The sequence below is a fragment of the Phyllostomus hastatus genome, unplaced genomic scaffold, assembly GCF_019186645.2.
Source record: "Phyllostomus hastatus isolate PE091 unplaced genomic scaffold, TTU_PhHast_1.1 phas_scaffold_39, whole genome shotgun sequence".
NCBI lineage: Eukaryota > Metazoa > Chordata > Mammalia > Chiroptera > Phyllostomidae > Phyllostomus > Phyllostomus hastatus.
Window position 1 is genome coordinate 13,431,525 of NW_025334028.1, and position 25,914 is coordinate 13,457,438.

The 25,914-nt window shown below is 38.4% G+C and overlaps 1 protein-coding gene across 3 annotated transcripts in view; it reads right to left on the reverse strand.

Annotated features, from left to right (window-relative positions):
- GPRIN3 (GPRIN family member 3) overlaps positions 1 to 25,914 on the reverse strand; it is a 71,925-nt gene that overhangs the window by 39,017 nt on the left and 6,994 nt on the right. Inside the window, exon 2 of one of the 3 annotated variants that reach the window (XM_045820177.1) lies at positions 18,455 to 18,707. The exons of the other annotated variants lie outside the window; for them this stretch is intronic. The gene's annotated coding sequence lies outside the window, so the exon portion shown is untranslated. The remainder of the gene's footprint in view (positions 1 to 18,454; positions 18,708 to 25,914) is intronic. 3 annotated transcript variants of the gene reach the window in all.

The following is a 25,914-nucleotide window of genomic DNA, read 5'->3' on the forward strand; positions in this document are numbered from 1 at the left end:
TTTATACTTAGGTCTATGCTCTATTTTGAATTAATTTTTGTAAAATGTGTAAGGTCCGTGCCTAGATTCATTTTTTGGTATGTGGATGTCTAGTTGTTTCAGCACCATTTTTTGAAAGGTCTACCTTTCCTCCATTGTATTGCCTTTGCTCTTTTGTCAAAGATGAGTTGACTATACATATGTGGGCCTATTACCAGACCCTGATGATATACACATTTTTCATTTGTCTGTTTGTCTATTCCTTTACTGACATCAGACTGCCTGGGGTACTATAGCTGTATAATAAGTCTTGCACTTGGGTGGCATCAGTCCTCCAACTTTGTTCTCCTTCAATATCGTGTTGACTATTCTAGGTATTTTGCTTCTCCACATAAACTTTAGAACCAGTTTGTTGATATCCACAAAATAACTTGCTGGGATTTTGATTGGGATTGCATTGCATCTATAGATAAAGTTGGGATGAACTGACGTCTTGACAATACTGAGTCTTCCTATCCATGAACATGGAATACCTCTCCATTTATTTGGTCTTTTTAATGTGGTCTGTCATTGACCAAAATTTTGTCATATGGCATACGACTGTATGTAGGCACTGTTATAAGTCCAACTTTGCAAATATGGAAACCAAGGAACACAGAAGTTAAGTAAGTTGGCTGAAGATCACACAGTTAGAATGTACCTGAACCTGAATGTGAACCCAAGCTTTGTGGTTCTAGAGTCTTAGACACCACAGCCTATCCGAGGATACAATTGTCATAGAATTGAGGGGTAGGCTACAGAAGAGAACTCTCACTGGGATAAATGAACTCTAATCACACCACCCCATCCCAAAACTCCAATATCAGTTAAAGACTCCAGATTCAAAATCTCGGGGGAGAGGCTCAGTTGGCCCTTGCCCAGGTGAGAGCACAGCATCTTGACTGATAGTTCTACTATGGCTGCCCACAGAGGGGAAGAACCAATTTCCCAAGAAGAAATAAAAGTGCTGCTGTAAAAGGAAAAAGAATTAAAATGGGAGGGGTGGGTAACAAAAATATGCCCATTACATCAAAGATGAAGAAAATATTTTTATTCATATTAACAAAATGTTCATGATGGCAACTGTGTGAGAAATTCCTCAACTACTTTAAGAAAATGTCTGTCAAGGAACATGTATAAAGGACCCATGGACAAAGACAATGGGGTGGGGGCAGGATTGAATGTGGGAGGTGGGGTGGGTGGGATGGGGGAGAGTGGAGTGGGGAAAATGGGGACAACTGTAATTGAACAACAGTAAAAAAAATAAAACCTCCATGTTCTGACTGAAGAAAGAAAGAATATGTCCTCAGTAGACTCTTATTTGGAAGAAGTGTCCCTATTCCTTTACCCCTCCTATCTGCTACCCCCAGGCCACTCTGTAGAGCCTATGTTTCCCCCTTGAGTTGGATCTCAGCATGCTCAAGTCTCTATCCTCAGGGAAGAACTCTTTCTTAACCCCAGGTAGCTATTGATTCCTATATCTCTGATTTCCTTCACAATACAACTTCTTAGAAAGACAGTCTACAATCCCTATGCCCTTTCCTTCCTGCATGGTCAATTCCAAATCTATTATCACCTTGTTTCTTCCTCTGTCCTTTCTGCCCTTCTACTAGAACTGTCCTGGCTAAAGTCACCAATGGCTGGATTTTGCCACAACAAATAAAGTAATGCATTGCATAATGACGTTTCAGTTAACAATGAACCACATATGTGACAGTAGTCCCCTGTAAGATTACAATGGAGTTGAGAAGTTCCTACTACCTATTGATGTAGCTGTCACTATGTCATAGCACAACACATTGCTCACATGTTTGTGCCTATGGTGTAAACAAACCTACTGTGCTGCCAATTGTATAAAAGGATAAAATCAATTATGTATAGTATATAATATTTGATAATGATAATAAATGACTATCTCAATGGTTTATGTATTTACTATACTATACTTTTAATAGTTACTTTTGAGTATACTCTTTATAAAAAAAGTTTGCTGTAAATCAGTATGCTTTGTTATGTTGGCAGTAGCCTCATACATCTCGAGTTTACTGTGTCTCTTAATTGCATTGTTTTCTCCTGTGCTTGATTTAAGCTCATGCTGTTTTGTTCACGCTGGCCCCCAACCACACTAAATCCACTCCTAATGTTGCCATTAAGAGGCCACATTGAGTGATTAACCTGGAAACAAATTTAACAGTGATTAAGGACTAGAAGGTGGAAAATCAGTGATGGTTATTGCTCGCCAGTCAGGTGCATCTTATTTCATCATAGCTATGATCTTGTAGAATGAGAATGAAGTGAGAGAAGCTGTTAAAGATCTACTCCATTGAGGGCGATGAGAATGACGACAAACGGGAAGGCCCTGGATCAGACATGGAGAAACTTCCAATGGCCTGGATTGAGGGTCAGACGCAGAAGTATATTCCACTTGTCACCACAATGATCACAAAAAGCAGAAAGTTTGTTTGAGATGTTAGAAGAAAAGGCTGTGCTAGACTACTGAATTTACTGCTAGCTCTGGGTGGTTTAAATAATTCAAGAATTGTCATTCATTACATAATGTGAAAGTGAGGGGTGAGTCTGCAAGTGCTGATGTGAAGGCAGCTGAAGAATTTCAGGAAACTCTAGATAAGCTGATTGTGGAGAAAAACTAGTTGCCAGAGCAAATTTTCAATATGGATGAAATCATCCTATTCTGGAAATGGATGCCTGTAAGGACTTTTACCCATAAGGAGGCTGTCAATGCTAGGTATCGAGGCTTTTAAGAGCAGAATGTTGTTGTAAGCTACAAATTGAAAACCTTGTGATCTGGCACAGTGAGAACCCCAGGGCCTTCAAGCATTTTAATAAGCACACAGTGCCAAGTTATGGATGACCCAGCTCCTCTTCCAAAATGCCCTCTGGAATCTCTATGCCAGCAAAATGTAGAAGTATTATTTACAGAATAACATATCTTTCAAGATTTGCTTATTGTTGATAATACTCCTGGACATACTTCTCTTAGTGGTGATCTTTATCCCAATATCAAAGTGGTATTTCCACCTCCAAACACCACCTCTTGGATCCAACCAATGGGTCAGGAGTTATATAGCAACTCTAAATGGCCTAGTACCTGAGGACCTTTATCAAGGCTATGGTTGCATCTGGGAAGACATCGGTGAAATTCGGAAAGGATTACAATATCTGTGACTGCGATAAGAATCTTGTTTTGGCCCTTCCTGGTGTGGCTTATTTGGTTGGGCATCATTCTGCAAACCAGAAGGTTGCAGGTTTGATTCCTAGTCAGGGCACATGCCTGGGTTGTGGGTTCAGTCCCCAGTCAGGGCATGTGCAGGAGGCCACTGATTGATGTTTATCTCCCTTTCTACCTTCCTTCCCCTCTCTCTGGAATCAATAAAAGAAAAAAAATTAAAAAAAAGAATCTTTCTTGGGCTTCGGGTGATGTCACCAAAGAGTATATAAATAGCAACTGAAAGAAGGCACTCAGGAAGTCTATCCATAAATTCAAAGGATTGGCTAAGAGTGAGGAAGTTGCAAAAATCAACTGTGTTTAAGTTGGCAAACAACTTTACCCTGGCTGTGGATGAGGATGATGATGAGCTCCAAGAGGTGGTTTCCCAGAAAATGACCGAGGAGAAGTTGTTGGAACTGGGATAAGAATGCATAACTGAAGAAGAGGCAAGAGAAAAGAAAACTGCTGGAGAAGATGAAGAACCCCCCAGGAAAACTCACAGTGAAGGGTTAGCAGAAGCTTTTGCAGACATTGGCCACTCCTTGAAAAGTTTGAAAACATAAATTCTGACACTAAAAGGTTCCCAATAGAAAATAGTGTTCATAGTTTATTATCTGCTTACAAACAAATCTATAATGAAAAGAAACAAGTCAAGCAAGTCGCTATGGACACATTTCTGAAGGGTGACCCCTCCTCAAGAGCCTCAGGCAGGTCCTGTAGGCGATGTTTCAGAAGGAGGCACTGGTTTGTAGAACACAGCTCCATGCATGTTACTGCCTCGCCAGACTTCCAGTGGGACAAGACGTGGAGGGGGAAGACGGTGATACTGCTCATTCTGACCCTGCGTGGGCTAACCTGTGTGTTTGCATCTTAGTTTTTAACAAAATTGTTTAAAAAATAAAAAAGAAATTATATAGAAAAAGTTTATAGAATAAGGATATAAAGAAGAAAAAGGTTTTGTATAGCTATAAAATATGCTTGTATTTTAAGTTTCTTACAAGAGTTAAAAAGTTAAAAATATTAAAAAGTTTATAAAGTAAAATGTTACAGTATGTTAAGGTTGATTTATCATTAACAAAGAAAAAATATATTTTTATAAATTTAGTGTACAATGTTAATAATGTCTACATTTGTGTGCAGTAACGTCCCAGGCCTTCACATTTACTCACCACTCATTCACTGACTCACCCAGAGCAACTTCCAGTGCTCTATTCATAGTAAGTGCACTATCTTTTATACTATCTGTTGTTACTATATGTTTTCTGTGTAGATATGCATAGGTAAACAAATACCACTGTGCTATAACTACCTGCAGTATTCAGTACACTAGCATGCTACAGCATTTTGCAGCCTAGGAACAATAGGCTGTACCACATAGCCAAGGTGTGCAGAAGGCTGTACCAGAGATTTGTGTAAGTGTGCTCTGTAATGTTCGTATAACAACAAAATCACCTAGTGATGCATTTCTCAGAACATGTCCCCATTGTTAAGTGATGCATGACTTCTGTGAACACTGTCCTTTCTTGCATCTGTTGACTTTTCTAACAGCATTTGACATTCTGAGCACTCTGTCCTTGCGGAAGTTACTTTATCTCTGATACGCTCCCACTTGGTTTTCCTCTTTTCTTGACAGAAGTCTCCTGCTCAACACGATACTTTGGTTCTTTCTCCCTCAGTTCATTTCCTAAATGTCGGTACTCCCCAGACCTTCTGCTCTTCTCACTTTATACGCTCATCTGGGGAACACAATTACTTCCATGTCATGAACTTCAAATCCATCTGCAGTCAGAGCTGTCTATCAATCTCCAAAAGAGTTCCTTCTACTTATGTGTTATTAATACCTCAAATTAAATATGTCCCAAAACTCATGCACTTTACCACTAAACATGTTCTTCCTTAGTTGTCTTAGTGAATGTCACCTCCATGTCCTCATATGACTCAGAAACTACAAAGCTAGTCCTTTCTCTCTTGTCTAATCCCTAATATCTAACTAACCACCAGGTGTTACTAATCTTTTCTTTTCAAAACCTTTTCTATCTACCACCTCCTCTCTAATTTCCCTATTGCTGATATAATACGGGCACTTGTTTCTTGCCAAAATTATTTCAAGAATTTCTATATAATCTCTTTGCTTCCAATCTGTACCATCTTCAATTCTCCACACTGCTTTTGGACAGTTTTCTAAAATGCAAATATGATCATGTAACTCCCAGAATTAAAATCCTTCAGTAACACCCACAGATTTCCTGAGGAAGCTCAAATTCCTGAGCTTGGCACACAGGCCCTTTGTGATGAGGCTCCTCTTACCCCTTAAGCCTCCTAACTTGTTTGGATCCCCAGAGCCTTTCAATGCAACTGTTGAGAAGGATCTATAGTTGATCAAACATGTCAAAACCTCTTTCCCTTCATCCATGATGTCTCCTGTTTCTTGAATGCCTCCTGGACAGGGTTACATACTGTTCCCTCAAATTCAGGCCCATCCAGAACCTGTGAGTGTGTGACCTTACCATAATCAAGTGAAGATGAGGTCACACTGGGTTAGGGTAGGCCCTAAATTCACTGTGACTGGTGTTATAAGCAGAGGGAAATTTGGACATAGACACAACATAGCGGAAAAGATCCTGTTTGGATAGAAGCAGAGACTGAAGCGGTACATCAACAAACCAAGCAACACTGGGTTGTTGACAACCATCCAAAGCTAGGAGAAGGACATGAACCAGATTCTCCCCAGAGCCACTGAAAGGAACCAGCCCTGCCAACTACTTGATCTTGGACTTCCAGCCTACAGAGCAATGAGAAAATAAATTACTGTTGTATTAATCCACCCAGTTTGTGGTATTTTCTTATGGCAGATCTAGGAAACTAAACTTCCTCTCTTTATTCCCTTGCTAACCTCAGTTTAGCTCAGCATCTCCTCTCCTGGGGACTTTCCATGTGCTTTCCCACCCCCACGCCTGCCCCAACCCCTGATTCAGATGCCGCTGTATGTACACATATCTCTATCACAACACATTGCTGTGCTGTCACCATTGGATTTTTTTCTGTTAGATGGTGAGCTCCAAGTGAGTAGATAGGCCACCTACCTGGCAGCCCCAATATCCTATGTAAGAACAGTAAGGAAAAAGAAAGAAGGCATATTTGGTAAATGTTAACAGGCCTCAAAAAATTGTGATTTTTATTTGCTTCAAATGAATATTGCAAATCATCAAGTAGAGTGGATATAAGTTAATAGGAAAAATAAGCTCTCACATTAGACCAATAATGTGCAATGCATTGCCAACAAAATTAGTTTAACATGAAAGAGGAGTGGTTTATATTACTGAAGTTCATTTATTCACTAGCAGTGATGAGAATTGTACTCATGCTCTTTTAAATCATGACTTGTTTGCTTTGCATTTTTTTACTGCTTTGGCTAGCATTTTATAACAAAAGTAAATATTATATGCAACCCTAAGTAATAAAATACACTTTGTAAACAACATCATAAATGGAAGTCAGAGAAGTGTACATCAGGTCTTGTTAGCCTGACCATTGAACTGTTGTGCCTTCTTGCTTGCTTTAGTGGTCTGCATCCTCTACTGGGGTACACCCACAGGTATATGAGAGTTTATTACAAAAGGATCAATCCTAAGTGTGTGGAATGGTAGCCTGAGAAGTCACTTGTCAGAAATATCAGCACTTCACTCATTAAAAATGATCTCCTCATGGCCTGAAGTGGCTTACTGGGCTATTGCCACGTTATTATCGTGGGAATTATGGATCAGTCTCAGAGTTTACATTGAAGACCTCACAAACCTTTGGCAATTCACCTGATAAAGATATAACAAGCGGGACTTGTCTACTTTTAAGAATTCATTAATCTGATTATTTGCCACAGACACAATTATATGACCCTCAGAAGATAATGGAGGATTTTTTTCCAATAATGATAAGAACATCATCTGCATATGTTCAGGCCTAAGAAGGCCACTTGTTACTAATCAACAAAACTAGCCAAGGACTTTAGTGTTTTGTTTATAAAACCCCGTGCTTAAATAAAGGCTATGAGATGAGATTAAAACAGGGCTTTCACAGTAATTATTTTTCTTATTCACTCAACTCTTAGGCAGCTAAACAAAGGACCTGACATACCAAACATGAAACATATTACTTATTTTTGGCTATCCCAAGTTGTTAAACATATACTAGTGCCAAGGTTATGGTAGTTTCTAGAGAGCCATAAAGGTAAGCACATCTCAATTCCTGCCGTCAGTCATTGGCATCTTTTGGGGAGAAAGACAATTTCAGTGCCACAGATTTCAACAGTAACACAGGAGAACGACTCATTCCAGTTTGTGTAGCCTGGGAAGCCTTCCTGCAGAACTAGTGGAGATCTGGTACAACACCAGGAAGGAAAATGCATCAGAAACAGTGTGTAAGTTATCACACAGGGTCATGGTACGTACATGGTGCGCTTTGGGAACAGCTCCAAGTTTAGTGAGGAGTGATGGAAAAGGAGAGATAGTAAAGCATTAGGCCTGAAAGGTAGAAATAATGTTATTTATATGTATCTATATGTGTGACATTCTAACTTGTATATTAACTCATTAATTCATTCATCAGACATTTACTGAATAGTTTCTATGTCTGACACACTGAAAATATCATGGTGAGTATATCAACCCCCAGCTTCAGGAAATTTCTATCTAGGGAGTGAAACAGAATCATAAAAGAATTATTAGAATACAAGGTAGTAAGTCCTCTGAGAGAGTGAGGTGCAAAGCATTATGAGAGCACATTCTTGGTGCGTCTAGGGGGTCCACCCAGGGCCTCTGAGTGGAAGTGACAGCAAAGCTGCCTTTGATAGATGTGTTCATAGGGTACCACCTAAGTAAGTCTGTGAGGTAAGAGACCCTGCCCCTTGAGGAGGGTTCTGGAAAGCTTTGTAGAGCAGGATGACTCCTGAGCTGAGACCTGAAGGATGAAGAGTTAGCCATGGAGGATGAGACCATTCAGGACAAGGGAAACAATGAGCAGAGGCAGGACACTGAAAACAACACATTCGAGAACTACTAGCCATTCAGAAGGACTATGTGCTTTACCTTCTGGACACATTTCTTTGTGTGATACACTGTATTAGCATGGTGGTAGGTGTGTGCATTCTGGGATCAGATTTGCACTCAGGTCAGCTTGTCACTTAGAGCTGTGTGGCCTTGGGTAAATTGCTTAATTTCTCAATACAACACTCATAACACAGGTGAACATGGTGTCTGCCTCCACTGGTTGCCATGAGCTCTTGGAAGACAGCTTGGCACACCGAGTGAGCAGCAGCAGCACTGTTAGTGATAGTGGTGGTAGAATTACTTGGGCTTTCTTACTAATACAAACTCCCCACTCGATGTACCTTCTACTCAAGTATACTGCCCCTTCCCTAGCTCCTTTTCCTCACCCATCCACTCCCTAATTACAGGATAAACAGAGGATCCTTGTCCATAACTTGACATTTTAATTCTGAAAATGTGTTGGAAATCTCAGGTTGTATTGCAAAAAAAATCTCAATTTTCTACTGTCATCTATCACTTCTTTTTACTTTTCACAGTTGTCCTTACTTATGTTTCTTACTATGTCTTTTCTTCATAATTATTCCTAAAAGAAATTGCTAACGATTCACCTGTAATGTAAACTGAAATTGACACTGATAGGGAAAAGGCATATAAAGTAAGTCAGTATAATTAGGCTAAGAGAAATAAATCAGACAGAGAAAGACAAATGCCATATGATTTCACTTATATATGGAATATAAAAAAATAAAAACAAAACTGAAACAAATTCATAGACACAGAGATCAAACTGATGGTTGCCAGAGGGAAGAGGCATGGGGAATCAGGTGAAAAACATGAAGGGATTAAGAAAAAGGTTAAGAGGTTAGTTACAGAATAGTCACAATATATAAAGTACAGCATAGGGAACTGAGTCAGTAATATTATAACTGTGTGTGGTGCCAGGTGGGTGCTAGACTTACAGGGGGGTCACTTCCTAAATTACAGAAATGTCTAAGCATTATGATGTACAGCTGAAACTAAAGCAATATTGAATGTCAACTGTAACTGAAAAATAAAAAAAAGTAAATTCGTGTATCCAAGAAGAATGGTGGATGAACTGGTGCTTGGGAGGGAATCGCCATAAACAAGCAGCTTGTTAGAATGTCCAGTTTTTGCCTAAATCTATAATCTGCTGCTCCCATTGTTTCTCCTCAGTGGAAAAAGAAGTAATACACTAATTTTTCACTTAATTGCTTTCTAGTGTGACTTCATTAATTGCTTAGAACCTCAGCTCTCTCCCTTTTTCTTTTCCAGAACACGTCTTTTTTCTTAAATTTTTGACATTTTCTTTTCTGTAGAGGTTGTTCAATCACACAAATTTTTTTCACTAGGAGTATGTTTTCCTTACGTATATATGAGATCTGTCCAGAAAAAATCCAGCCATTGTTAATATAACAAGAACAGTTTGCATGACATCCATGTAACCTGGCAGCCAAGGAGAGTGGACTGGAATGCACATGTGTGAACAATGATGACTTCACTGTACAAGTCAGTGGGGGTGGTAGACACTGTTGAATGAGCATGTGTACTGTGTGGCTGTTGCATTCAAAAGGACTGAGCAAGTTGAACAATGAAACTGCATCAAATTTTGTGTTAAGCTTGAACATTCCTCTGTGGAAACTATTCAGATGATTCAGAAGGCTGCAGCTATGGGCAACTGGTAATTGGCAGCTTCATCATGCAATGCACCTGCAGAGTTTTTAGTGAAATATCAAATCACTCAAATGACTCACCATCCCTACAGGCCAGACTTGGTGCTCTGTGACTTTTGGCCTTTCCCTAAACAAATCACCTTTGAAAGGGAAGAGATTTCAGGCTGTTGATGAGACCACCTGATGGCAATTGGGAGAATTGTGTGAGGTCATTAGGTGCCTACTTTGAAGGGGACTGAAGCATCATTGCCCTATGAACAATGTTTCTTATATCTTCTTCAATAAATACCTCTATTTTTCATATTACATGGCTGGATACATTCTGGACAGATTTTGTACATGTAGAAATTAAGAGGGCATGATACTTAAGTAGTTGCCATATTCTCTGAATGTTTTAACAAGAGCACTGAAAGGAAGTAGAAGTTGGAGGGAGCATTCATTTACAAACTATGAAAGTGTTCATTTCAAAAGCCCAGCTTTCTTCCACAGAACTATGGTTTTGCTGATCATCTCATTAAGGTTGTACAGATGGGAGAATCAGGTGGGTAACACTCATTGTAACCACTGTACAACAATGATCCCCCAAATCTCGAACTCAACTCTTTGATTTCCTTACTGCCTGAGCCTTGCATTAGAACAGCTCTGATGTTTCTTTCCCTTTCAGCCAAATTCCCCTTTCACAGGTGCTTTCCTATCTTCTGTCATCACCACATCAGATACACTTTCTTTTTATCCTAGGAACTACCCTATATTCAAAAAGCTGACTAACAAATACTATGGTTCTTTTCTTTTCCTTTTTCATGTTTTAAAAGTGAGACTCCATTTTCAATGTATTTCCATTTCCTATGTACATCTTGTTTTAAACATTAATTTCATATTTTTCTTTAATTCCTTGCCATTAGTTCCAGGAACTTCTCAACTTTTGGAATGATTAGAAAACAAAACTCTCAAAGAAGAAGAATCACCAAGTATGGGAGGGAAGATAATGTGGTTTCTCTCACATTAAATAAAATAAGTGCCTTAGACATAATACAGACACACGCATGCACAACTGTTCATCTCCCAAAGGTTTGGAAGGTAGTACCACAAAAATACTTACAAAACAAATTTTAAAAAATTTTTCTTTTCTTGTCTCAAATTTCTTTTTTTTTTTAAGATTTTATTTATTTATTTTTAGGGAGGGAAGGGGGGGAGAGAGAGACGGGGGTGGGGAGAGAGAGAGAGAGAGAGAGAAACGTCAATGTGCGGTTGCTGGGGGTTATGGCCTGCAACCCAGGAATGTACCCTAGCTGGGAATCGAACCTGGGACACTTTGGTTCCCAGCCCGCGCTCAATCCGCTGAGCTACGCCAGTCAGGGATTGTCTCAAATTTCTTAATGGAAAATTGAACTAAATTAAAAAAAACATTTATTAAGGATTTCTATGCATTGGGCATTGTGCTAAGTTTTGTAAGGGCTATACAAAGGCATAGACAGATAAATAAAAGCTGGTTGATGCGCTCCAAAACTGAACACTTTAGGGAAGATACACCCCTAAAAACAACTCTTGTGCAAGACATAAAAAGGAAGGTGCTATGGGAGCTCAAGAGGGCAAATATTCAATTAATACTAGAGTGACCTTAAATGGCTTTTTAGGGGTATTGGTAAAAGTTTTAAAATACATACATATCATTTTATGACCATAAGCCATTGATATTTTGGAGTTACAGGTTATTAGAGGTTAGTATACCGTGGTTAATACATCCAACGTGACCAAATTAGGCAGTGTACTATTTCCTAGCACAGGGTAAAGATTTGAGTTGGGTTTTAAAAGCTGAGCCTTTGGGGCAGAGGAGAGAGCCCAAGCAAAGACTCAAAGACAGGAAATTATTTCAAGAGAGCCCAGAGTGGGTGTGAATGGGGCATGGGTTGGGAAATTCATTGGGAAACACGGGCCCATATATTATGAATAAATTCCAATGCCAGATGGAGAAATTGGGTTTTATTGCAGAAATTATTTCAGTTTTATACCCTGAAGTGACAAAAGAATGACTCTATTAATTGAAATGTGGAATGAAAGAGAACAAATGTTTGTTTTGAAGTGACTTTGAATATTAAGAAACTCGTAACAAATTCTAAACTTAAGAAAGATTACTGGGTTGCTTCCATGATAATTTTGATTTTTATTGATTACTAAAAACATAGATAAAAATTCGCTCTGATTTCAGTGTTGTCAGTAAGCTTATATCAAATGAGGAGAAAACATTTTATCAAAAAAAAATTTATCAGTTTCTTTGGGAGTTCCCACAATTTTCGATTGACCATTTACACACACGGAATAACGCGCCATGAACTTGCAGAGCCGCAAGGATTCTGCAAGGCCACGGAAACCGCGTCTCGCTCCAGACGGTTTCGCCAGAGCGCCTGCAGGCGATGTGAGCCTCTTCCGCTTTCTCACTGTTTCCTTAATTGCAAACATTTTCAAGGTGGCCGATTGGAGAAGATACATGAGGTGTCATCCTGGAAGGGAGGGTTTTTTTTTTTCCCTCTCTCTTTGAAAAGCAAACTGACTGTTATACAAATCAAAGCAGAGATGCTCAGCCTCTTAGACAAAAAAAAATTTAAATAATCAACATGACAAATTGATTTGATGATTGTCCCATGCTGTCACTTAGTCATAAGATATTGAAAAAGTGTGCATAAAAGAAATTAAAATTCTTTTAATTTTTTTCTCTTAACTAATGATTTTCTGGGTCAACTAAGCTTTCATTGCCACCTTCAGGGCTGAAATTCCATGAGAATGACACATTCCACATTAGGGCAGAGGGAAGCAGATGACAAGTTCTTACCCTGCGAACCTCCCTACGGTCAACTTTGGCCTAGATGGGAGAAATTTGTTTTTCCATGCAGGGAACCCTCATGAGAGTTCCTGAAAAATAATAGCTCCTGTCAGAACAGTATGGAGATCTTTTAAAACTGGGGTGGAAATACATTTTACCCTTTAAAGGTCAGGAGACGTTATGCAGCAAATTTAGCCATGATTTATCTTTTAAAAAGGCAACATCACATGCATACAAAACTTACCAGGTCTGGCTTACATTTATAAAAATTCCTGCAGGATACTTAAAATAAGAATTAATTTCCAATAACAATATTAATAATGGCTCTCATTTTTAACCTCCTATGTACAAAATAGTGCACTAAGTGCTGTCTCTTATTTACTTTCCACAACAAGCCAGCGAGGACGTATAATTTTCTCAATTTTAAAACAAGTAAACTGAATTTTATTCCTTGCCCAGCTTGAATGCCTGGCATTGTTTTCTGCATTGATCCTCTCTCCTCTCCTGTTGATTTTTCTTTCTGCTTTTCAATGTTTTTTTGTAGCCTTAGATCAAGCTTATTTCTTTTCTGACCCCTACATATTGCTTTTGCCAGGAATTCTCCTCTTTGGTCCTCTCCTTTCGCATCCTTGCCATCTTTCTCACACTCCGTCTGTGGAATGCTGCTGATCTAACAGCTGCAATTACAGCCTCGCCTTCCCCCACGTGCCTGTCCTCCTCCATGTTGTAACTGCAGGCCATGCCAAACTCACTGTCCAACCCAGGATTCGACCTCATTCTGCCAAAAGGAACTCTGTCTACTGAAATCTCCATTTCTGTTGATGGCACCTACGTTCTTCCAGTCAGGTCTGACTGAAAATTCTGGACTCATTTTGACAGCTTTGGCTCCCTTGCCCTTATAATGGAACGGTCACCAGTTCCTGCCACATCTCTGCCAGAAATATTTACAACTTTCTTTCCAATAGCTGGAACTCAAATAATAATATCTCTTACATTTATATAGCTCTCCAAAACATGCAAAGCTCCCACATATATTAGCTGTTATAATTTCCACATTAACCTCGTAGATACAAAGATTGAAGCTTCAGAAACTTAGGTGATGTATCCCACAGTTTGGAAGCAGAATTAGGACTCAGTCCTAGGACTTCTGGCTCCTGTTTTCCAGGAGCAGAATTCCAACAACGCCTTCTCCAAGCCACGTGTAAACCGGCACAGTGCTTCAGGCGCGGTCTGTCTACTGTGCTCTAATACTACTTATAAAGTCACTAATAGTCACTTTCTCATAATCACTGTCAAGTTGACATGTTTTAAAACACAGATCTGATCACATCACTGTCAGCTCAAAATCCTTTAGTGGCTTCCTTCCTATAATGAAAATATTCAGATCACTTAACCTGGCACTGAAGACCCCTTTCAGTTGAATTTCAACAACTTTGGAACATTGCTTCCCACAACACACCCACACTCCAGCTAAAGTGCACTGTCCGCGGTTGTTTCTTGAACATTTGCTCAGGCCATGGGCCCTGGAATGTGTTTTCTGCCTTTGAAATGCCATCTGTCTTATCTTCCTTTCATTAATTCCAAAACATTAATGTATCAACAGTGTGATGGGAACTGTGCTACAGCTGGGGAAAATTAGTAAGATAGAAAAGACCCATTTCTCAAAGAGCTCAGAATCTACTGGACACTCTGAAAAATAAGCCTTTCCTGGTACTCCTTGTAGAAAGTGATGACTTCTGTCTCTCAACAGTCACAGCACAGTGAGAAAACTGCTATTGTAGGCTGTATCATAACCTGATTGGATTGCAGTTATTGAGTCATGTCTTATCTCTCACCCTAGGTTGTAAGCTTCATTTTTGATAGAGCCTCTATCTCAATATTTAGCCCTCATGGGGCATAGTACTTTACTTCTCATATAATGAAACCTCAGTAAATAATATTGAAATAAACAATTTCTCTTAGAGTCTGTGAATATGAGATTGGAGAGAGAGAGAGAGAGAGAGAAAGAAAGAGAGAGAGAGAGAGAGAAGCATGGCCCCTTCACACACAGACAGTGGAGGACACGAACTACTGTCACACACACCCGCCAGATGGTTAATGTAACATTATTTTAGGCAACAGAACTGTCAGCTGATGTCCAGGGTCCCCGATACTTGTCTTCACCCATTTAAGGAACGTTTTGAGTTTGAAACTAACCCGAGATCTCTGGACATCAGAGCACAAATCTGTTCAGTCTGCACATTTTTTTCTGTGTCAATAAACAGGGAATAGACTTAACATCTTCTCCACATACCCTGCTTTTCTGACCCCAGAACCAGGAGAACGCTGAACTCTGGACTGTGAGTCTAGGCTAGGCTGAATACTTTTTTTTAAATTAAGAAAATTTATGTACAGTTATATGTACTCTTTTTGATATGTAGTTGTATGAGTTTTGACAAACACACAGCTGTATAACTACAATCAAGATACAGAACAATCCCATCACCCCCTTAAACAAATTCCATTTGACCACTCTTTTGCAGTCACTCCCTCCCCCACTCTTAAGGAGTCATCCAGTTTTCATCCCTAGTTTTGCTTTTTCCAGAATGTCATATAAATATAAAAGTACACAGTTGTTTCAGTCTGGCTTCTTTATTTAGTATAATGTATTTGAGATTCATCTATGTTATATGTATCAATAGTTTATTCATTTTTATTGCTGGGTAGTATTCCATGCACAAATGTGCCATTGTTTATCCGTTCCCTTGTTGAGGAACATCTGGAGTATTTCCTGTTTTTGGCAATTATGAATAAAACTGCTATACACAAGTTTTGTGTTACCATGCCACTTCACATAGGTTTCTGTGTTTCCATAGGTTTCTATTTTACTTAGGCAAGTAGGAGTGGAATTACCAGGACGTATGGTAAGTGAATTTTTACTTTCATAAGATATGACCAAAATATTTTCCACAATGGCCATTCCAGTTTGTATCCCTACTAATAACATCGGAGAGCTCTAGTTGCATCACATCCTTGTCAACACTTGGTATTGTCAAGGATTTTAAAAACTTTTTCTTATTTACTTTGTCTTTGACATTCTAGATGTGTAGTGTGAGGCAGAATTTTGAAATTTCATCTTTTTAAACCATAATATTTCTGTTTCCTTATTAAGCCCACACTTGATGCTTCCTTCTCCCCTTTATTCACTTGGATTTCTGTATTATCTTCCCCAGTAGTTTGTGGAGTCATCCATGATAAGGAAAAAACCTTGGGCATCTTTGTGTCTGTGGTGCACTGCCCTCCCACACGAAGTGAAGAAATTTGCAACAGCAGGCAAATAGTACCTGCTATGTAAATAAATACATCTGCAAAATCACATTAGATCAATACACAGTGACACTAATGTACCCAAATGTAATACAGTATTACCTAATTTTATCAATTGTTGTACACCAAAGGAATTTTAATAAAATTATGTCCTTTCCTCCTTTTCAGGGACATTTCCATTTTTATATGCTTTTGTGGCTATATATCTGAATTGTAGATTTTGGTGTCTTGATTTACCAAGGAGTAAATTACAAAATATGGTTTGGATGCCGAAACATTTGAGTAACAGGTTTCTTGTGCTTATATGAAAAGTAAGATTTTTCTTATAAATACTTAAGAGATTATAACATATACTTATTTTATAAATTAAGTCACTAACATATTTTTATTAAGCCATAATTGACATATAAAATTATATTAGTTTCAGGTGTACAACATAATGACTTGGTAGTTATAATATACTGCAAAGTGGTCACAGCGGTAAGTCCAGTCGACATCTGTCACCACACATAGTTAGAAACTTTTCTGTGTATGATGAGAACTTTTAAGATGTACATTTCAGCAACTTTCAAATATGCAATAAAGTATTATTAACTATAGTCACCACGCTGCACATTGCATTTCCAGGACTTATTTGTTTTATATCTGGAAGTGTGCACCTTCCTTTAGATCCCCTTCACCCATTCTGCACCCTGACCCCTCTGGTAACCACCAATCTGGTTCTGTGTCTCTATGAGCTCTTTTTTGTTTTTTAAGATTTCACACATAAGTGAGGTTGTGAAATATTTGTCTTTCTTATTGACTTATTTCACTTGGCACAATGTCCTCACAGTCCACCCCTGTTTTTACAAATGACAAGACTTCCTTCTTTTTTGTGGCTGAACAATATTCCATATTTTCTTTATTCATTCAATACATTGATGGACAATTAGGATACTTGTAAATAATGCTGTAGTGAACATAGGAATGCACGTATCTTTTTGAGTGAGTATTTTTGTCTCCAGAAGTGGAATTACTCAATTATACAGTAGTTCAATTTGAAAGTTTTTGAGGAACGTCCATACTGTTTCCACAGTAGATGAGTGATTTATATTTCCACCAACAGTGCACCAGGGTTCCCTTTTCTTCCCATCTCTGCCAACACTTGTTCCTTCATTTTTTGATAATAGCCATTCTAACAGATATGAGGTAGGTAATATCTCATTGTGGTTTTGATTAGCGTTTGCCTTATGACTAGTGAAACTGAGCACTATTGGTCACCTGTATGTCCTTATTGTAAAAATGTAAAAATGTCTATTCAGTACTTCTGACCATTTTGTAATCAGTTTGTTTGTTTGCCCCTTACTGGCATTTCAATGTGTTTTTTTAGGTAAGAGAGGAAACAGTTGGAATTATGGAGGGGGAACCCTCCTGTAAACATCATTTACCAGGTGAGCTGGGTCAAAAAAGAGGTTGAGAGTCACTGATAAAGAGTCAAAGAATCTTGACAACAGAATGAGTCTTGGAAATTTTGTTGGTCAACCTCCCAGTCCCTGCAGGACTTCTGCTTATAAAAGCTGGAGGAATAGTTCCGCCAGTGGGAGCTCCCCAGTTCATACAGTACCACTGCATACATCCTTATATACAAAGGAGTCTCAAAACAAAAGAATACATGAATGAATAAATAAATAAATGAAACACTGGGAAGGCAGCTTCTTTCTAACAGAGCTTTTGCTTTTCTCTAACATTAGGTTATATGAATCTTCTGTAGCACCTACGGAAATCTAAAAATGGAATTTGGAATCTATTGTGGCAAAAAATATGTTCATCGTTACATCACCCAGCCATGTGCCTAGTTAATCTCATTAACTTTTATATTGCAAGATGATATATATTTTGAAGAGATGAACTTGGTGGTTAAATGACATGAATCTTGGAATGTTTTAAAATAGATGTTCCTTCTGAAACTTTAGTTTTTGAATTAAAGTAAACCAACGAGTTAAAGTTGTATACAGGAAAAAAATCTGTATAAATCCATAGAAGAAAATGTCTTAAACATGATCAATAGGCAGACTGGATTCTGAGTCCAGCAGCACAAGGGAATCTTGCGCATTCTGAAACAAGAGACTTTCTGACCTTAGACATTTCTCTTTCTATTGGTTAGTTTCTGTGGTGAGTTTGTACTCTGCCAAACTAGCTCAGGTGGAAATCCATTCCCAGAATTTCCTTCCCTAGACAGTTCTTTATTATAGTTGACTACAAGGGAACTTTATGTGAGGTTTGGAAGGCGGAAGGAGCAGCAGCGTTATTAGACTCAGAGGGGCAGTGCAGTGCAGCACAACAGGTGCTGTGTGCTGACCTCTCAGCTCACCTTGGTGACGTCAGATGGCAGTCAGGCTGTGGTCCTTCGTCTCCCACCAGATCCCCATCGCCAGCTTCTGGGCCAGTGCATGAATAGCTGTCCAGTGAGCAGTGCCAGTTCCTTCTACGGTTCTCCCAGGTCACTGGGGTTGGAGGAGGTAGGAATTCAACACAGGTTCTGGTCTGTCTTGCAGTTTCCGGTCTGACCCTGCTCAGCTCCACTTCACATCCAGCTTTTCTTCCCAATTCAAGGCTCTGCTAACCTACGATGATTTCAGGCCCAATGTCAGATGCAAAAGCTACTGTTTCCCACAGACTTCTTCATGAGCTCCCATAATTTTGTGAGGTTTAAAACTTGTAATGAGTCATCATAGTGGTTTTATTTTCCAAACTGATATGGCTTGCATTAACTTTTCTGTATTCAGAATATGTATTTGGTTACAAATACTGTTTTTGTGCCTGGCTTCCTTTTAAAAAACATATGATAGCATCAAATGCAATAGCAGTGATCTATTAAGCCTATGTCATTTTATTTTACCTTGTTGTTCAGAAAGGGACTTGGAATATGCTCCTTTGCCCAATTTTCCTCAAAACTACTGGGCTGTGGAATTGGGAGTTTGGTCTACAATAAAAGAACAGAGAAACACTAACAAACTAATTTGAACTTTGGTACAATTATTAGGGTTATAAACTACCTGAGCTAATGACCTGTTTCTTCAAAATATGTTTTAATGCGACACTTGGAAAGTGATATCTGCTCATGGAAAAACAGAGACATGAATAATTTGAAAACAATTTCAGTGAACCAACTTTTATCACAATGGCTGTGCATTACAAGTAGGTAAATACTGCCACAAGTGCTTACACTCTTCAATGTTTTTTAATATTAAGATTTTATGGTCTTTAAAGGGAAGGATGTATCTTTTCATCTCTGCACCCTCCCACAGTGGCACACGGCTAAGTCCTCCTTAAACATCAGTTGAACTAAGTAAAGAACAAATTTCTGCTTCCTGTTTTTTACAAAAAAGAAAAGAGCAGCAGTGTATGAGCAAACAACCACAACCAATCATATCCTCTGATGCTTTTCTCACTATTATATGGAAACTCCAGCAGGAAACCACAGCTATCTCCTTTTTATCAGTATAGAAAAATCTTATGAATTGCTGGCAAGCATAGAACACACTATTGACCTTATATAGATGCTTATGACAATTTATATTCACTGCAGTCAGGTGTTTTACAAAATTTTTAGCAATGTTCTTCAAGGACAAATTCCCAAGAAAAATTAGTCATAATAGTAGTTACACCTGAACCACTTGGAGATAAATTATACAGAAAAATAATAAATGCCACTGAAATGTAATTTCTCCCTCAATGTAATTTGTTTTAAAAACCTGTTAAGTGTCAAAAGTCTCCATTTGACTCAGACCTGTTCAAATTTGTAAATGACTACAGATGCATTGTCTTCCACTTAAAAATCATGAAAGTACTATTTTTTCCTTTTGTATTCAAAAAGGTCCAAGAAGGAGACCTTTCTAGCTATGAAACATAGAAACTCCTTTGTCCATTCTCATGTATAATCCTCATTCAGGGTTTGCACAACACATGTTTTAAATTTGTAATATGAGCCTTGAGTGTGTTCTTATCAATGAAGGGACTTTCCATTGAAGATCTCTTAGTCATTCAGGAAGCACAAAGAAAAGATTATGGCAGAAGTCCAGGGCTTTCAAAGGCTTGAACTTCAATGGGAATCAAAGACATGTATAGTCACTTAACACAGAAATCAGAGGTATAGAACTTCAAATCTTTCCTGCATGCCCACATGACCGAGTATATAAATTCACCGCAGGATGTTTATTTCATGAGTACATGTGTAAATGAATGTATGCAGAAATGCTTGGCAGTGTTGAAGAAGGGCAGATAAGAAGGGTATCTCTAAGTTCAAGAAAATGCTGAAGAGACCTACAATTCAGAAAACAAGTCTAAGACAGAAGAAAAAATGCAAGACTGTTAAAAAAAGTGAGCATTAGAGCTAGAATTGATCTCAGGGATTTTTGGACTAACCTTCTCATTTCTAGAGAACCTGAGGTGCTTGGGACAATGACATAATTTCATGTGCCACTTTCACAGACCGTGACATTTGTGTACCTCTTTCATGATTTTTGCCTTATGTACTTCTTATCTAAATGATTTTTACTGAATGTTTTTTATTCAATTGATTGTAACTGGTGCACTAGTTGAAACTATTAGCCTAGTCTTAAAAAGTGGTATTTGTAAAATCAGGGTTGATGTGCCAGTAATATATTTTTCATAAAGAATGTTTTAAAAATATATTTTAAAATTTATTTGTAATGTTATATTAAAATGAAGTCATAAGTATTAAAATAAAAAGTAAATCTTTATACTCAGATCATCTCACAGATCACTGAGGAAAATCCCCTGTAGTTCTGAAAAGCAGTGCATTCGACTGTGCCAACCCCGGCACATAGAATTCGCATCTTGAAAAAGACAAAGAGGTAGAGATGCTCCAGGCTGATGACAGGAGTCCAGTAATATGACTATAATGTCCATAGGTGACTTCTGTCAATTTTTTTGACTAGAATAAAATCCATTGCTTATAAAGGAACTGAAAAAGAAGTCAAGGCAGAAGTCATGGCTTTAAAAACAATTGGTGGATTTTCATTTGCAAAATGGACAGAGATATGTATATTCATCCTCCTGTCAAGTACTAAGTGTTATTAGAAATATAATTTTAAAAAGGAATGTGATTCAAATGGGCCTCCTGTTCACAGATTACCTTTTTTTAGCCTTCAATCTGTAACTAAGACACCGAGTTACAAGCTATAATAAGGAATTGCTCAACTTTCATAAGTAAATGAATGTCAATGATTAAAACATCAATCACAGAAACAGTAGTTCTATAAATAGTTTCTAAGTCCAAAGTCCATAGGGAGGGCTAACCACAGGCACATGCCTGGCTTTTCTTGTTGTGTGTGTGTACATGTGTGTGTATGTACACTTAACTTTGCGATATGCATTTGGTTTTTCTTTTGAGAAAGAAATATTTTTTTTTTGCTGAATATATGTGTCATCTGGGAATTTTGATAAAAACTTTTGTTTTTCTATTGTACTGCCTGTATAATGGTTTATACAGTTTTAACCTAAATTGTCCTTGAACTCAAGTTGCTTGTTTAAAAAATGACTTACCACTGAATTAGAAGGTTTCACATTTGGTTTTTAAGCAATACAATATAAAATCCAAGATAAGAGAAATCGGCTTGTAAAATGCTGCCTATTCCTCATATTTTGACAGTGTTCATACTATTAATATGCGTATTAATAACATTGTAGTACAGCACAACGGGGAAGCACGTGGTCTTTGAGGTTGGCCAATTGCAAATTACACACAGCTCGGACGATTACTGTCTTTGGGACCTGGGGCAAATTATTTAATATGTTTCCTGATCTCTAATACAGGAAATGTAATAGCACAAACTGCATTGATTTGTTTATAGGGACACGGTTTTAATAGGATGCCATTAATCGGGAAGTCTAAAGAATGAAGTCTTGAAAGAGGAGCTCATTAACTCTACAGATCCATATAGATCCATTACCCATTTCCTTACTGTGGAAAGGAGATGGGTGAAGAAAAATGCATTTGAGTTCTTTTATGCTCTAGAACCAAGATGGTGAAGTGCTCTGATTGGCTGCTTTAGTCCCTTTTTCCGCCTTTAATCCCCTTTACTTCCTCTTCCTCCTGTGTTTGGTTGGCCATTTGTTCTTTTCTACTCATCACCATCAGTTTTCTAACTTAGGTACCTTTGACTTCTCTCATTTCCCCTGTGCTACTACCTTCTGGGCAGCAAGGGAAGGAAGTTCACCTCTCAGCTGCAACAAATACACAGAGATGCAATCATTCACCAGGCATTCTAGAGACATGAACTATGACCTGAACTTTCAGGGTCCTAACCCTGGAGGCGAAGACCAGGAAAGAGTGATGAGAACCACCTTAGAAAAGATAGCATGAGGACATTGGGTATTTCACAGAGCAGTTATGAAAACAGCCGGGTATTTTTAGTACTTCCAAATGGGCACATTATTCAATAATGATCTGATCCAAGATTATCTCTCAAGGGTAGAGGTGATCCCTAAGAATCTAGGCAATAATCTAAAAGTAGCCTTTCAGCCATCTTAAAACACATTAGTGTATCACAAACCATTTATGAGCAATGATAAAGTGACAAATGATTTATTCAAAGACTAATTTAGAGCAGTTTTCTCTGTCAGTCATGCTAATCTTGATAATAAAGTAATTTTTATAATAATGTTACCCTCATTCATTTCACTTGCATTTGTAGGTGTTTTCTTGAATAAAAAAAGGGTGGGGGAGGTTAAGTTACACTGTGGTTGTGGTACATGCCTGGGGAGGAAATTTCCTAGGGTATATACAATAGCTACCAGCAGAAATTTAGAAGATTTCCTAATCTTAACTCTGCTTCATCTTGGTCACTTTTGCTACCCTCTGTTTTTTAGTTGTTTTAGGCAGAATAAAGTAGAAAACACATGTGTCCATGTTTTTCTTTTCTTTTTTTTTTAAGATTTTATTTATTTATTTTTAGAGAGGGAAGGGAAGGAGAAAGAGAGAGAGAGAGAGAAACATCAATGTGGGCTTGCTAGGGGTTATAGCCTGCAACCCAGGCATGTACCCTGGCTGGGAATTGAACCTGCGACACTTTGGTTCGCAGCCCGCGCTCAATCCACTGAGCTACGCCAGCCAGGGCCCATATTTTTATTTTCAATGACAGCAAGGAAGTATAGTGTGGGAAAGACTCCTCCAATTTTTAAGTTGACCTGGCTGGGAAGAAAGGAACTCAGGTGTGGTGAGCAGGTGGTTAAGCTGTAAAAAGAAACAGAAATTAAGTTCAATTGGTAGAGGCTACAGGAAGGAAGACAGAGGTACAGGGGGTGCCTGGTTGGGACAGAGAAAGGAGCCTCATTCATCAGGCAGCTAGGGGAATTTCCCAAAGATCCTGACCAGTTAAAGATCTCACTCTAACTTTGCTGAACCATTTTTATTAATACGTGTATCTAGTCCAGTATCTGGGGATTATGTGAGAGTTCAGACTCCCAAATAATTTTATGCAACTTTAAATCCCTGGCACATAACACAGTGTCTAACATATATAACAAATACTCAAGTACAAGTGTATTAAATGATCTAAGCACCCGTCTTCCCTAAATTAGGACCTTCTGCCAACCACCTTTCACATTCTATACTTCATCTCCCACATAAATTTCTATTTCTATTTTGAGAAATGCTCTTTCTTGATTTGCAAAGCAGAAGTACTCTCAATCCACCTCGGGTTATTAGCTGTTATTATCCCTTCCTGAGACTTAGACTCACCACTCAAAATCCACAAACCCCAGAGGGATGGTCTTTTAAAAACCCACAATTACAATTTTAAACATGAAAATAACCACCAGGGGAATAGGAAAACAGTTTCTCCATAAGAGAGCATTAAAGTTTTAGTGTAACTAAATTTATGTTATTTAAAACCACTAAAGCAAAACTTACTTTATCCCTAAATAATTTTTAAGCACCTATGGCGTTTTATATATTATCGATACATTTTAAGTGACAGGATATCTAATGACTTAAAGACTTGGATATCTTTCTACAAGGAAATGCTCTCTCTCTCCAGAAAGTACAGTGTGTGTGGAGCACTGTGTCCTCTGTCGGCCTCCGCTGACACTGTTCTCAGTGCTGACTTTCTGGAGTGAAGCTGCTGAAGCACCGACACCTTGGGATTAATCATTAGATGTGAGAATGTTTTTAGAAGTGCAGTAGGCGGTATGGTGTGGGGGTGGCATGCAGTGAAGGGTTTATGGAAAGGAAAGTGGCAGCAGAAGTTGAGAAAGAATGAGAGAGTTCAGAGAGCTATTAACTAAGACTTCTCTACTTTAGAGATATGCCTGAGTTTTTCATCATGTTATCTCAAAAGGGTGTTTGCCTTGATTTCTAACATGAATAAATCAGTCCTGACCCAATTACCTCATTTTTAGACATTTAAACACTTCCACACAACAAAGTGGCCAGACTGTGCTGTGCAGTGATCTGACTAGCTGCAGCGATGGGTTGAAAGCACAGCCCACTGCCATCATTAGACGTGAATTTCTCAGCTGTGCAGACACAGCCACAAGATGGAATATGAATCAATACTACTTCTGACAGTTTTGTCTCAACTGCCAGGCCTATCAAATAGAACGCATCATTACTCCGAAGGATGAGATATGCTTTGGGCTCTCAGGAGGCTACTGTAAGTTTGGTGTATGCCTAAACAGTTGTACATGAAATAAAGACCTGGTGCATTTAAAAATTCATAAAGGAATCCAATGTAAAATCATAGTTATTGGTCAAATTAAAGAATAAATAAATTATTGTGCAAATTGTTTTTCTTCTGTTGCTGCTGTGTGTATGTATATATGTATGTGTCTGTTTTGTACCACACATGGAACAGTAAAAACCAAGCATGCAAACAAACAAAAAATTCCACTGTTCTCTTACTAATAGACCAGGTCAATTCAGTTTGTATTCATTAACCTTTCACAGAATCTACTTATTTTGATGATGGAAATGTTTAGACTCTCACTATAGTTTATGGGAGTTAACTACGTTCAGTACAATGATCTCTCTACTTTACACAGTCACATAGATTTCATGAGCACAGGCAGAGCATTGTAGAGCTCAATGGAACTGAGAAAATATCTAGTCCAGACTTCAGAACTCAATACCTGTGGTTTCTTGGTAGCTAATGCAAGTACGTGAAGCTGTTGAGAGCAAATGACTTCTATGAAGCCTCAGTGTTGGAGAAACAGTAGAGAGTAGTGGAGACTGTAGTGTAATAAAGAGGTAGCACACACAGCTATTCAGCTCCAGCTACAGAATGTGGGTTGGGTTTTTTTTTTATAATACGTATTCTGATTTTTAACTATTAACTTAATTAAAAATAAATATCTGCAGGCCAAATAAAACACAATCTTCCTGCTGGGCTCACATACTGCCAGTTTCCAATTTCTGATCTTGTACCTACACCCTCAAACTTGAGGTGCTGGCAGGTTAGGTGAAGTGCACCAGGTCTCTGAGATGCTCATGGCAAAGCACTCTTCTGCTCTGAGAATCTATGTGTGTAGACAAGAAATCATCCCCAATGTGAAGGAGGTTGCACAGGCATTTTTCACTCACTTACTCAGAGCTTAGCCCCTGACCCGACACTGACGGGTTTCTGCTCTCTGACTGCTTTCAGAGCACATTCAATGCAAAAACAAGACCAATTTTCCACACCCATTTGGCATGTGTAATTTTTACTCATTCAAGGATGCAGGGAAAATGCACAGTCATTTATTAACCTCAGCTCTGATTAAAATTCTTATTAGCATCAAAATTCTAGTTGCTTCATTTTTACCTGCATT